The following is a 13,035-nucleotide window of genomic DNA, read 5'->3' on the forward strand; positions in this document are numbered from 1 at the left end:
ACTTTTTATTCAATACTATTTCATTTTTGCAGTAAGACGTGACAACGCTTCAAAATTTCGCCCGCATTCTTTTCGTAGACACAGATCCGATGGTCAAACTGTACATACCCGACGGTTTTCCCGAGTCTCCTAATCACTGACAAATTGCCTTATTGCAGCGCCATAAAAGAAGCAAGCAATAATTGAAAAATATAATAATTGAAACAACTAAAACCCTCGGTTTCATTGCCAGACTTCAAAAAATAGAGACACTTAAAACATTATCGTTCTCATTTGTTACATCGAAATTAAAGTACCTCGGTTGTCTGGTCTCATACGGCATATAATACACACATTCAACAACTTGAAAGAGTCCAAAAAATATTTCTAAAGCTCTTGTATTTCAAAACTCATGGTGTTTTTGGTCTGCAATGACTCTCAACCAGGCGAAGCTATTTTTTGCAAGTATTCTTGTTTAAGCTACTTTACGGCCATGTTGACTGCCCTACTCTACTGAATAATATAAATTTTCCGGTTCCCCACTTATCCTTTCGTCATAATTACACCTTTGTGTAATGTGCCGAACATACAATACCAATAAAGATGCATTTGACATCTTTAACACCTCAATTCCAAAAATTAAAAAAACTTTTTAATGTAATCTTGCCTGTTCCTACAAACAATTAGCAGTTGTATTCCCATTCTCTCTTTTTTTTTTCCTCTTCGTTGTGACAGTTTATTTTTCTTTTTTTTTAGATTATGACGTGATATGTCATGTATTATCTTAGGCTAATACTTTTGTTTTGTTTTATTTTCGGTAAGTACGTAGGTAATTTTAATTTAATTTTAAGTCTACTTTTTTATTGTTTTGGTTTGTTTGTTTGATTGGAATCTGATAGTATGTACGTTTATTCCTGCTTTGTAATTGGGTTTTACCTGTAAGGCTTGTAATTAGTAAATAAATAAATTAATTATATTAACTTATATATTTTGGTATAATTTTTATACCTTTAAATAAAAGTAATAATATTTGTAGGGAAAACATCTCGCATGCCATCATTAGACTTTATACAACAATTCAATCAAACAAAAAAATTATAGAACCTTTAAAAAAAACCAAAACTCTATTTTATTCATTAATATAATATTATTATCTAAGTTTTTATACAAGAAATGATAGTTAAAGACAACTGAGAAACACGAAAAATTAAAAAAATGCTTTGTTAAAGAAACATGTAGTTTTTAGACATACTTTAACGACAAATATACCTATCTGAAGCTGATATTTTTTTTAAGAATTTTTAATGCCAATATGTTTTAAATTACCCAGTATAAAATTATGAGACAAAATGTACAAGAATTGAATAATTTCTGTTTTTAATTCTTCATAAAATATTGCTTAAAATAATTTTTATGAATAAATTAAATCGAACTTTTTATCTTCTCAACAAACAATATTTTATTTCATTTTTAATCATTATTGGTTATCCTCTAATACAGTGCTGGGCACGAGTAAAAAAAAATGAATTCGTATAATCTACGAGTACGAGTACTCAAAAAAATGTATTTGTAAGTATTTTACTCGTAAGTAACTTTACACACGCAGTCTACGGATACGGGTAGTACTCGTAAAAGTACGAGTAAAGAGTACGAATACTTTTAAAAAATTGGAAAATGTAAAAAGATTTTGAAAAAATAAACAAAATAAAAAAAATAACTTTATTTGCCATAGTACAAACAGCTTTTTTTTTACACAGCACATAGTTTTTTAATAAACATTATAATTTAACAAAAATAAAACGAAAATTTTTTTTCTAAAAAAACTAAATAACATTTATTTCTTAAATAACAAAAATATCACAACTTCTTGGAAAAGTTAGGAACTTGAAAACTAAACATAAATTCTTAAAATTAAACATTCGTAGAAAATAAGCACACTTTTGTATAATGGATTGCACAAACAAGTTATTCTTAAAACTAAACTAAACTTTTTAGTTTCTTTATAAAATAAAAAAATATATCAAAACGCTTTTTGGCAATACAACTACCTAAAAAACTAAAAACCAAACATAAAATCTTAATTGAACATAAAATCCAAGCTAAACATAGTTCTTTAAAACGACAAGTTTTTCAAAATTGCCATCAGATAAAGCATGCCTCCTTGGACTATTAATTATTGTGGCAAACGAAAATAGTCTCTCAACGGGTGCAGAAGAGGTAAGTGGAGTATTAAATTTTAAAAACATTTTTTTTATTGTCGGGTAATCTTCAAGCATATTTAAATTTGTTCGCGAATCACTAATATACCCTAAATACTCTAATTCGGCTTGGTTTTTAATTAAATTTGCTTTTTCCGAAAAACTGGATTCATTCTGAGGATAACTTGTCCCCGGAACGTTCTCATCACCATCAGCATCAGGTGCTTCAGAATCATTAAAATCAAAAAATTTATGTACAGACTTACAAGCAATCCTTTTAGAATTTTCATCTATATTTTTTTTAATATCAATAAAATTATTTGCTTGGTTTACCACCATTTTTTCTATTGATGTTAAACTTGGAGACAAAGGGTATGTTTTACTAATAACATTATACCAGCGTAACTTAAATTGAGGGTGTACAACCGAAGCTATCATAGCACTATGTACTTGTTCGTCTATTGTAAAAAAAAGTTTAAACCTACTTTGCAATCCATCGAGGCATGCTTTAACTAACGGCGATGCGAATTTAAAATTGTTTTTTGATAGCTTGTCTAGTTCATTTTTTAGTGAAGCTAAACATGGGAGCAAAAGACCATAAAACGTATTACTTTCGCCTTGCAACACATCTAAAGCAGCTGCTAATGGTTCCATCACTTGACAATATTCTGCCAAATATAAAAGTTCATTTTCAAAAAAACAATTCTTTAAATTTAACCGTTTAAACAAATCAATCATTTTGTTTTTGTCGTTTACAATTTTCTTAATGGAATCATAGTACGAATTCCAACGTGTGGCTCCAGGAAAAGAAAGTGTATGCCCCAGAATTTCTAAAATAACCTCTGAAGATTTCGGAAATGTCGCTTTCTTCCATAATGAATTGCATTTGGTCAATGCCTGCGAGTGTCTTAATTTTAAAACAGAGTTGCCATTTATAGCTTTATTGCAGTCAGTAGTGCAAATTAAATTAATAGTAAAATAAACTTGCACAGCGTAAATGATGGGGTAGTCTATGTTGTTGATCAATAACTTCACCGTCATCCCCAATGATTTCAAATGTTATTTCCTCAGCGTCTTGATCATCAAAATTCTCTTCATCGGACCAACTCCCACTACCTTCATTAATTTCGGTAATATCAAAAAAACTATCTTGCATATCAGTATTAAGCATACCAGGTAGTGTAACTCCAAATTCTTTAAAAGACTTAACAAAATTTGACCCGTTATCGGTGACAGTTGCAACGATTTTATTTGTGTCTAATCCGTATCTCATATGTATATCTTCTAAAATACTAGCGATTCGATCGTATGAATGAGTACCTTTAAATCTCTGACAGGCCAGGGTCACTGATTGACGGCTAAAGTCTTCATTTATCTAATGGCAGGTAACCCCAATAAAACTTCTTTTTTTTCCTGACCATATGTCAGCCGTTGTACAAACATATTGAATATTCAATAATTCGGATTTTAATTTTGCTTGCCTTTTTTTGAATAGTTCTGAGATACGTCGAGTCAAAGTGTTTCTGCTAACCAATTCAAGATTAAATCCATCAAATAACTGTCTAAAACTTGGATTTTCTACTATTGATAATGGACTCATGGTGTTAATTACAAATCTAATCAGTCTATTTTCGAATTCTGTTTTATTTATTGTTTTTGGCCCTTGTTGTCTTGCAAAATATTTTTGCAAAGTAGTTTGCTGCTCAGCTGCAGAACTAGTTATTGCATTTTTCAATTTATTTTCCTTTTTAGCAGTTTCTTTTTTTTCATTTTTATATTTAATATACTCTGTATAGGCATTCTGATGAGTTGTTCTTAAGTGTTGACGAAGTTGGTTGTGGTTATTATGGAACCCTTTATTTCTTTAATTTTTGGTTGGCAACTTTTACAAGTCGTCAGAATATGGTTAAAATCTATAATTTGTTTGACCTAGAAAATAATTTTTATTTAAAATCATAAAGCTCAAAAATAAAAGTAGTTCTTACCTAAAAAATTTCCCGTCCAGAATGGCATTTTTTGCAATTCTTTTGTTTTGCAGATTCTCATCATCGTCACCATCGGAGATATTTAATAATATCTCCGATGGTGATAATAATATTTTTTGTCGATGTACTAGGTGTTACGCGTGTTACAACACTCTCACTGTCAGAGCTACTGTGGTCGGCACTACTTCCACTTTCCATTTTTGTACTTAAACCTAATATAATACCTAAAAAGGTAAGTACCTTTTATTTAATTTTTTTTCAAAACATAAAAACAAAAACAACCAACCTTCTTCGTTACAAGTGCAGTGCTACATAGGTATGATACGAATTTTATGATAATAGATTAACCACAACACAAAATCCTATGCCACCAGGTACAAAGCCAATATTATGTACTGTTTGTAAGTATACATAATATTCCAAAAAAAAAAAACGAAAAAATTGAACCGATAAAAACAGAATCATAGAAAGCGCAATTAAAGACTGAATCCATCTCCAGAATTGCCACCGTCCCCTCTACTCAAATAAATAAGTCGGCACGGCCGCTAAAGAGTCAAAGCGGCAAAGAGGCGCCGCGCGATATTCGGCGGTAAACATAAACAAAATACTCGTATAAAATACTTGTATTCTACGAGTAGCATTTTACGAATACATTTAAATTTACTTAAAAGTACGAGTACGAGTATTTTTAAATAAAAATACTTGTAAGTAAAAGTCACGAGTAGTATTTTTTATCCGTAACCCAAATACGAGTAAAAGTATTCGAGTATTTGGGCAGCACTGCTCTAATATCACTTCCCACATTTTTTAAGGAGGAATAAAAATTTGCCCAAATTACCTCTATCCTTCTCATGCGCTCTCTATCACACTGCGACGGAACCGATACAGTCGTGCGGCGGCCGCGCCACAGTGGTCAATTCATTCAAATTAGCAAGAAAATAGTAAAGAATCTTGAATAATTACGCGATGAGAAAAAATGTGGTAATAGGCTTTGAAATCATAGCTATGGATATTTCTGATACAAGCATGTTAAAACTATTTGTCAGTTTTGAAGTATTTGACTTTAAACCAAAATTTAGACAAACGTTTGTTCAATTATTCATGTTTTATTGCAGATATTACTATACAATTTAAAATTACAAATTTAATATAGTAAAGTGTAAAAAGTTTTACCAGTTTTTACTGTAAAATATATTTTAGTTGATAGAAACATTATTAGAGAATTTTTCATATGTAAAAATTTGCCGTTAAGGTCCGTCTTTATAATTTGCATAATTTTTTTAAGGTGAAGACTAATCAATAATTAGAATTCTACTATCATTTTGAGTTTCCCCCTTCATTCATTTTAAGGGTAGGGGTGGAGGGTACTTCTTAACTTTGTTCGATTTTGTTAAAAATTGGTATATAGGGGTTTTTGAGGATTAGAAAACTACATTTTTAATTAGATTTAGAAAAGTCAATATGGCGTATTCAAAATGGCTACTCTTTATTACGTGTATATACTTATATACGTGTCACAGATTTACATAATAATTCTGTTAATCTGTGTACGTGTTTAGAGTTTTGATGAAATTATAAATTCTTAAGGTTAATTAATTAATAATGTAAGTTTAGTAACTTCTACTAATAACTCGATTACTTTTAATTTTAATAGGTATTTATAGTTATGATAATTACTAATTATCATAACTATAAATACTATAATTATGATCCCTTCCCTCCTAAATAAGTACCTATGGGGGTTGAAAAACGTACATACATATATATAATTTTATGTCAAAGGTGGTATTGTTTTTGAAGGTGGTAGACAATGGTACAGTGAAAACATCTTGTCCACGCTTCTGATAGTGGTGCTAGATCTAAAGGCAGTTCTAATATTGTACTTGCTGGCAATGCGTCGATATGTGGATATCTGGCTTCGATATGTGGACGACACCTTCATCATCTGGGACAAAGAGGAAAAAGCACTTAGGAGGAGGAGCACCCTCTTTCTGCTTCACCTCAACAGCTTCAGACCATAACAATCAAGTTCACGATGGAGACAGAGAAGGACTCAGCTCTACCTTTCCTAGATGTCCTCGTTAAAAAGGTTGGTGGAAATCTACGAACTTCAGTTTATAGAAAACCAACACACACGGGCCAGTATCTTCACTATGAGTCCAACCATCCTGCAACCACCAAAGTAGGCATCAAAAGATCCCTCTACAATAGAGCTCGAACCATCTTTAGAAACGACAAGGAGCTCAAGACTGAAGTGGATACCATCTACAAAGACCTACAACAGAATGGATATCCAAAGAAGCTAATAAGTAGGACCATCCAAAGGACGCGTCCAAATCAAATCAGAAACGAGGCCACCACGACAACCAGACTTCTACCCATACCTTACATTAGGGGTACATTGGAACAAATCCGACGCATTGCCAGCAAGTACAATATTAGAACTGCCTTTAGATCTAGCACCACTATCAGAAGCGTGGTATCAAAGACCAAACCAGATGGCATGTTGGATACCAAAAATTGCGTCTACCGGATCCCATGTGAGTGCGGTGACTCATACATAGGTGAAACGAAGCGCCCCCTAGAAATCAGAGCGAAGGAACATCGCAGCTGGACCCAAAGAGGAGAGGTTTCCAAATCCGGAATAGCAGAGCACGCGTGGCATAATGGACACAATATCCACTGGTCAGAAGCCAAGATTCTGCATAAGGAACAGCACTGGCGGAAGAGGAAGTTCATAGAGGCAGCTTTCATTTCACAGAATCAGGGGATCTTCAGCCAGCCAAGCGCCGATATACCCAACATCTGGAAGCCTCTACTCTCAGGACAGTGTAGGATCTAGAGAGAGGCGTGTCCTCCCCCCCAACTCTTCTCACGGATGACTTTCCTTTCCACATCGCTACACACATCTAGTATATAAGCCTATAGAATATATATAGTTTGCTGTCAGTTTACACTTGATAACGGTTGGAGATACTTACCAACCGAAACGTCGTGTTACATTAAATAAATAAGACAATGCAAGTCCGACAAGATGTTTTCAAAGGTGGTATTAATTTTAAGGACTAGAAATGTAAAAAATAAATATATAGGTAGTTTAAAAAACTAAAAACACGTTTTAATGCACTAAAAGTATAAGATAATTTTAATATAGTCTGTATTAATATTGTATAATTTCAATTAAATCGTTTCAAAAATAGAAACTCAAAAAAGCGTGTGGAGCAGAATAGTGACAAAAACTCGGTCTAATAATAAGCGTTTCACGTGTTTTTGATTTTTTAATTTTAAACATAACTCAACACCTACAATATTATTCCGGACTGTATTTAATTTTTATTATTCTTTTTAATTCCTTAAAGCGTAAGTTATTTAATCTATAAGACAAATTTATCATCCAAGTTTATCCAATAATTATAGTGTATTTTTTTAGGAGATGTAGCACATATAAAACGGATGGACGGGTACTTATCTTTTTACATTCAAATAAATTAATTTCAAAGTCTACGAATTCACCAGTATTACGTCAGATTTTTAACTATGTTAAGAAAAAAGAAAATGCAAATAAAATAGAAAAAAGGACTGACCAGGAAAGGCACAATACTCTGAAAATATCACGATTAAAGACAAATGAAGATTTGTTTCATATGTTTTTGATATCCTCAGATCCCCTAATTTTAAGTATTAGAGCTCTGCCTTCTAAAACTGCTAATCTCCTGAATTGATCTTGTTGTTAAAAACTCCGAATATTCCTAATAGTATGTAAATTTATAGTCTTTTTTTTATGAAATATATTTTTTTGTGGTTTGCCAAGTAATTAAAAATATGATACTCGTCGTTTAGTCAAGTCATGTATCGTGTATGTCTTTTAAATCGTAATATAGAAATTTGAATTTTTTTCTAAACCTAAAATGTCTTGTATCTAGGTAGGCATAAAATTATTATGAATTTTCTTATTATTAAAGTCGACTATTAGGTTTATCGTCTGTGAAACCATTTATGTTAATGTTAGTACAATATTATATATTTAATACTTCAATAGGAAAAGCACTATTTATCTAGGTAGGTATATGTACAGATACAAACTCTTTTTTTAAATATTACCAACCTTTATTATTTTGTTTCGAATTTACAGGCTGATTCGTTATATTTCATACAATGGCTATCTTTTTTATTTAAAAAGATAGACCCTCGGCTTAAATTAAAAGTTTTTTAATTTTTTTATTAAGAATCTCGTAAAAAAAACAATTGAACGTTGCGATTTCAATATATTAAAGTATGAAGTTTTTTTTAATGGAATACCCTGCATAATGCATGTTTAATCAAAAGATTAGAAATACATTATGCAGTTATTCCTGCAAATTATTCCTGATTTCTTACTTATTTTAGAAAATTAAAAACCTTTTAGAATAAAACGAAGGATCTATATTTTTAAATAAAAATGTTAGTCATTGATGAAGTAACGAATTACCCTGTATATACATATTATGTACCTGTGTATATTAGGATTTTAGGTTAATTATTTTAATTATAGGTTTTTCAAATTAATTTGAAACTAAAAAAATTAATTTTGTAAAGTTAAAAAATTGAACACTTTATTTTTAGCTTTATATTTTCAAGCCCCTTGTAGAGGATTTTTTTTATTATTTAAATATTAATTTTTATTAAGTTATCGTACAAAACCTGTTGCAATCCAATCATGTATTATCATTTTATGCTAAATATTTTTTTACCAATCTTTTTTTCCTGCTAATTTCGAAAAATTGACCACTGTGGGCTGGTCCAATCTATTTATGTTTTTTTTTTTTTTTTTTTTTGGGTCGGTCCAGAAATTCTTTATGAACACTGGTTACGCGGCGCCGCCCCCAGTAGTGTGGGACTCAGTGTCAAGTCTGTTTCGTCCTATACCCACTAAAACTCCACCGCTGGGTGGTGCCTTGTGGCTCCCTACACTGCGGTCTGCTAAGAAGCAGTCCTATTGTGTCCCATATGTTTAGTCCCACAGGTTCAATTCTGTAGCTTCAAGGAAGTCCAGGATTGTGCCCAGTGGTAGATTTCTTATACCCTCTGGTGCGGGTTTCTCTTCCCCCAGGAATGTTGCCCTGGTTTGATTAAATGCTTCACAGAAGCACAGTATGTGAAGAGTTGTTTCGTCCTCCTCATTGCATCCCCTACATAGCGAGGTACCTTATTTCCCTAGCGTATGCAGGTGTTTCCTGCTGGGTGCATGGCCTGTAAGTAGCCCTGCGACCCTTCGCAGTTGTTGTCTGGAGAGGCCCAGTATGTTCTCACCCTTCTTGAAGAGTGGGCTGCCTATAAGTTGTTTGGATTGTTCCATCTTTGGCAGCTGCTCCCAGTAGAATTTGTTCTGGTTTGTTAGCCAGTTGCCGATTTCCCTCTTCCAGGTCTTATCGCTGACATAACATGTTGGTTCAGGGCCTACCAGGCTGTTGCTGGCTCCCTGGGTTGCAAGTTGGATAGCCCTTCTTGCAGCCTTATTGTTGCCCATATTCTCTGCTAGGATTATCTCTGGCCTATTTTACGCTTCGGCGAGGTTCCTGAGATCCTCCCAGCAGCTTTGCACAGTCCTTGACTTAGTCTCGAACTGTTGTAGTGCAAGTGTCGCAGCCTGGTCTCCTGTGAAAATTGCGAAGGTTTTGCCTCTTGGCAGCCCTTCTCTCATCAGTTGGACACAGGTTTGAATTCCTATTATGCTTGCCTGTAAATTTGTTGTTTCGAGGCCCAGGTTTAGCATAAGTTGTCTGCCCTGTTGTTCGTCCTCCACCATGCCCACAGCTACCCCGATCTTGGGTCGTTTGGTTGCCGTGTGCCATACTGAGTAACCTCTTTGCCTGAGCCTGTTCGCTTCTGCGTCCAGTGGTCCCCTTTTTTCTTTGATGATAAAAGGTTTGTCTAGGTATGTGACCTTGGTTCTGTCTGTTCTTAGGGCCAGGCGCCCAAGGTCCTGTATCTTGTCAAATAGGGCATTGTGCCCATCTTTCGATAGGATTGTTGCGCCATTTGACAGCAGTCTTTATATAACCCCCGTTATAGCTTCAGCCCGTACCACTAAGTGATCTATTTATGTTAGTGCTTTGCTTTAACCTCAAACGTATGACATTGACAGTGTGGATTTGACAGTTCGGCTGTTGCCAAATTTTGTAATTCATTTTTTTCTTTTACTACAAATTAAAGGTTTATTTTATTTGAGCATAATTGAGCGTTTATTTTATAACATACATCTTTAACATACAGGGTGTTAAAAATATACGCATTAAAGTGTACAACCTAGTCCGCCCCTGGTAAAGTAAACAAGGTAAATGTATTTTAAGGATGTCATTTTAAGAGGTCCCTAATAGTGTTCATCACCTAAAATTTTTAATAAATTCTACCGGGTAGTTTAAAAGTAATTTATGAAAAACCAATTTCCAGCAGCGTCCTTTAGGAGGCTGTATCTTCGTAAAGAAGGCCTGTAGGAATTTTTTTTATAGGAACGTTTGGTATTATTTTTCGATCTTCTACCTGGATCCGAGAGATTTCCCACATGAACCGGGATACCCTGTATATATATATATATAGGTCTCGGGAGACCGCTAACAAACGCTTAAAGCGCCTTATACGGTGAGGTATAAGGCGCACTTGACCGCTCGATTGAGATGTCTTAAAGCACAGAACACAAATATATAGAGAAGTGGTGGTTGCATACAAACTGAAAGAAATTCTTCTGACAATTCAGCTAGCGGCCTCTCGCTTGGCAGAGGAAACTGTTGTAACTAACTTGACAGTTTGACGTGTCTAATTGGACCAATCGAAATGGTAGAAAGGCGTGGCCAAATTAAGGCGGGAAATCACATTTTATTTAATCTGACAATCTTATCATTTAATCGTAATATCTAAAGCAAACGCCTAATCAAAAAGATTACTCATAGAGAAAGAGCCTTTTTGTTTAGGTATATTGATCTGAACAAAAATAAAACTTTTCAGCTTTATTTTACATATCTAAATAGGTTAATTTACTGCAATAATCTACGAAAGTGTACTAACAATAGTGTACGACATATCACCAATTGGACAAATGGAAATAAAACAATGTTTTTTTTTTGCTTTAATACATTTATTATTTAATTTGCATGGAAAAAAAATTACTTAAAATGATATACATAATATTCAATAATTCATTATAACAGACATTATATAAATTAGAATTAATCTAAAAATGTTTAAAATTATTTTGTTAGCACTGAATTACCCTTATTTTATACAGATTAGAAAAGGTTGTCAACATTTTTGTGCTATTTTCTCATAATACATCTAAAGGCATTCCCATTAGGTTAATAATACCCTCATTTTATTAACACATAGAGTCAATAGAGGATGAACTATTCTTATTTAATATGTACTTGTATCTGTTTCCTAAAGAAAAATTAAACAGATTTCAAAATTATTTAAATTATAATCTAAATATTAATTTTTAAAATTAATTAAAAATTCTATAACAGAGTATTATCGAAAGAAACAATATATCCATCGACAAAACAAAATAAACTCTTTCAAAATGAAAACAACTTTTTAGTATAAACATATATCACTTACATAGAATATATTTGTTGCTCTCTTATAATACTAACAACATATATCTTGGAACTATAATATTACTACAAACTTAATTCAAGGATAGATGTTTACATAAAATAAAAAGAAACTCTTAAAAAAACAAGTTGTAAGAAAAACATTAATTCTGATCCATTCCGGGTGCTCAGGTCTCTTAGCCGCTATACCTATGTCTTGTCTCAGTGAACAAAGGAAGTGGTATGATACGAGCAGGAAATAAAATAGACAGTGCAAACCTTATAAATCAATTTAATAAATGATTCATATAAAAAAAAGACAAAATAAATGTTTAAATAAATATGTATTGTAGTGTAAAACCAGGGGTATCAGCATTATTAAAATTTGTGGAGAACCGATCAGAAGAAATTCTATAGCTCAAAGTATTAATAATATTTCCATTGCATATCCCTCTCCATGTTTTTCTTGTAATATGAACTGAAGGAAATTAAAAAAATCTTTTATTACTGTTTCTTAGAAACATTTAAAATAAACATACTCTTACATCATGGTCAGGAAAATTTCAATCAATTTTTAATTGTTGAATAGAAAATGAGAAACATTTTGTAATATGTATTTATAATAATCAAGTTAAAAATTAAATACTTGAAAAGTGAAACTTCTTCATTGAAATCACCTGAATTTGATTTTACTAAAGACTAAAGATTGACAATACAAAAACATAATAGTAATAAATAAAATCAGATTTTCTTACCAGAAACCTGGAATTGCTTGCCGCAAATTAATTAAAACACTACTGCCAATATTGAAACCATTGAAAGAGAACTTTTTAGAAAAAAAGTCATAAATTTAAAATAATTTATGACATAAACATCCTTAAAACAAAAAGCAAACTCAACCCACGCTGGCATCACGAACTTAAAAATATACCTGGACTGCTAATGCCACGAAGGTAAATGACCACTACTAGGGGGCCGCCATTTTGCGTGATTGTGTCCTTTCGATGTTGGTCACTCTGACAAATTTTAATTGTGCCAACTGTAGGGAAACAAAACAATTAAAGTTTTTGAGAGGTTATGTTTACAAAAATTAAAAACAGAAAGTTACATATAGCTAAGAATTTAAGATAGTTGCGTTAGATCTGTGATTTTTCTAGTACTTCTTTAAAAATTTCGTTAAAATTTATGAAAGAAAGTAATCTTCACCTAAAATGAGACAAAGTTTCAATCAACTTGGAATAGATGCGTCAGATGCGTACACTTTAAAATATTTGTTTTACCATTCTGATAATCTTGAATTTTATAAAT

The sequence above is a fragment of the Anthonomus grandis genome, chromosome 2, assembly GCF_022605725.1.
Source record: "Anthonomus grandis grandis chromosome 2, icAntGran1.3, whole genome shotgun sequence".
Lineage (NCBI taxonomy): Eukaryota > Metazoa > Arthropoda > Insecta > Coleoptera > Curculionidae > Anthonomus > Anthonomus grandis.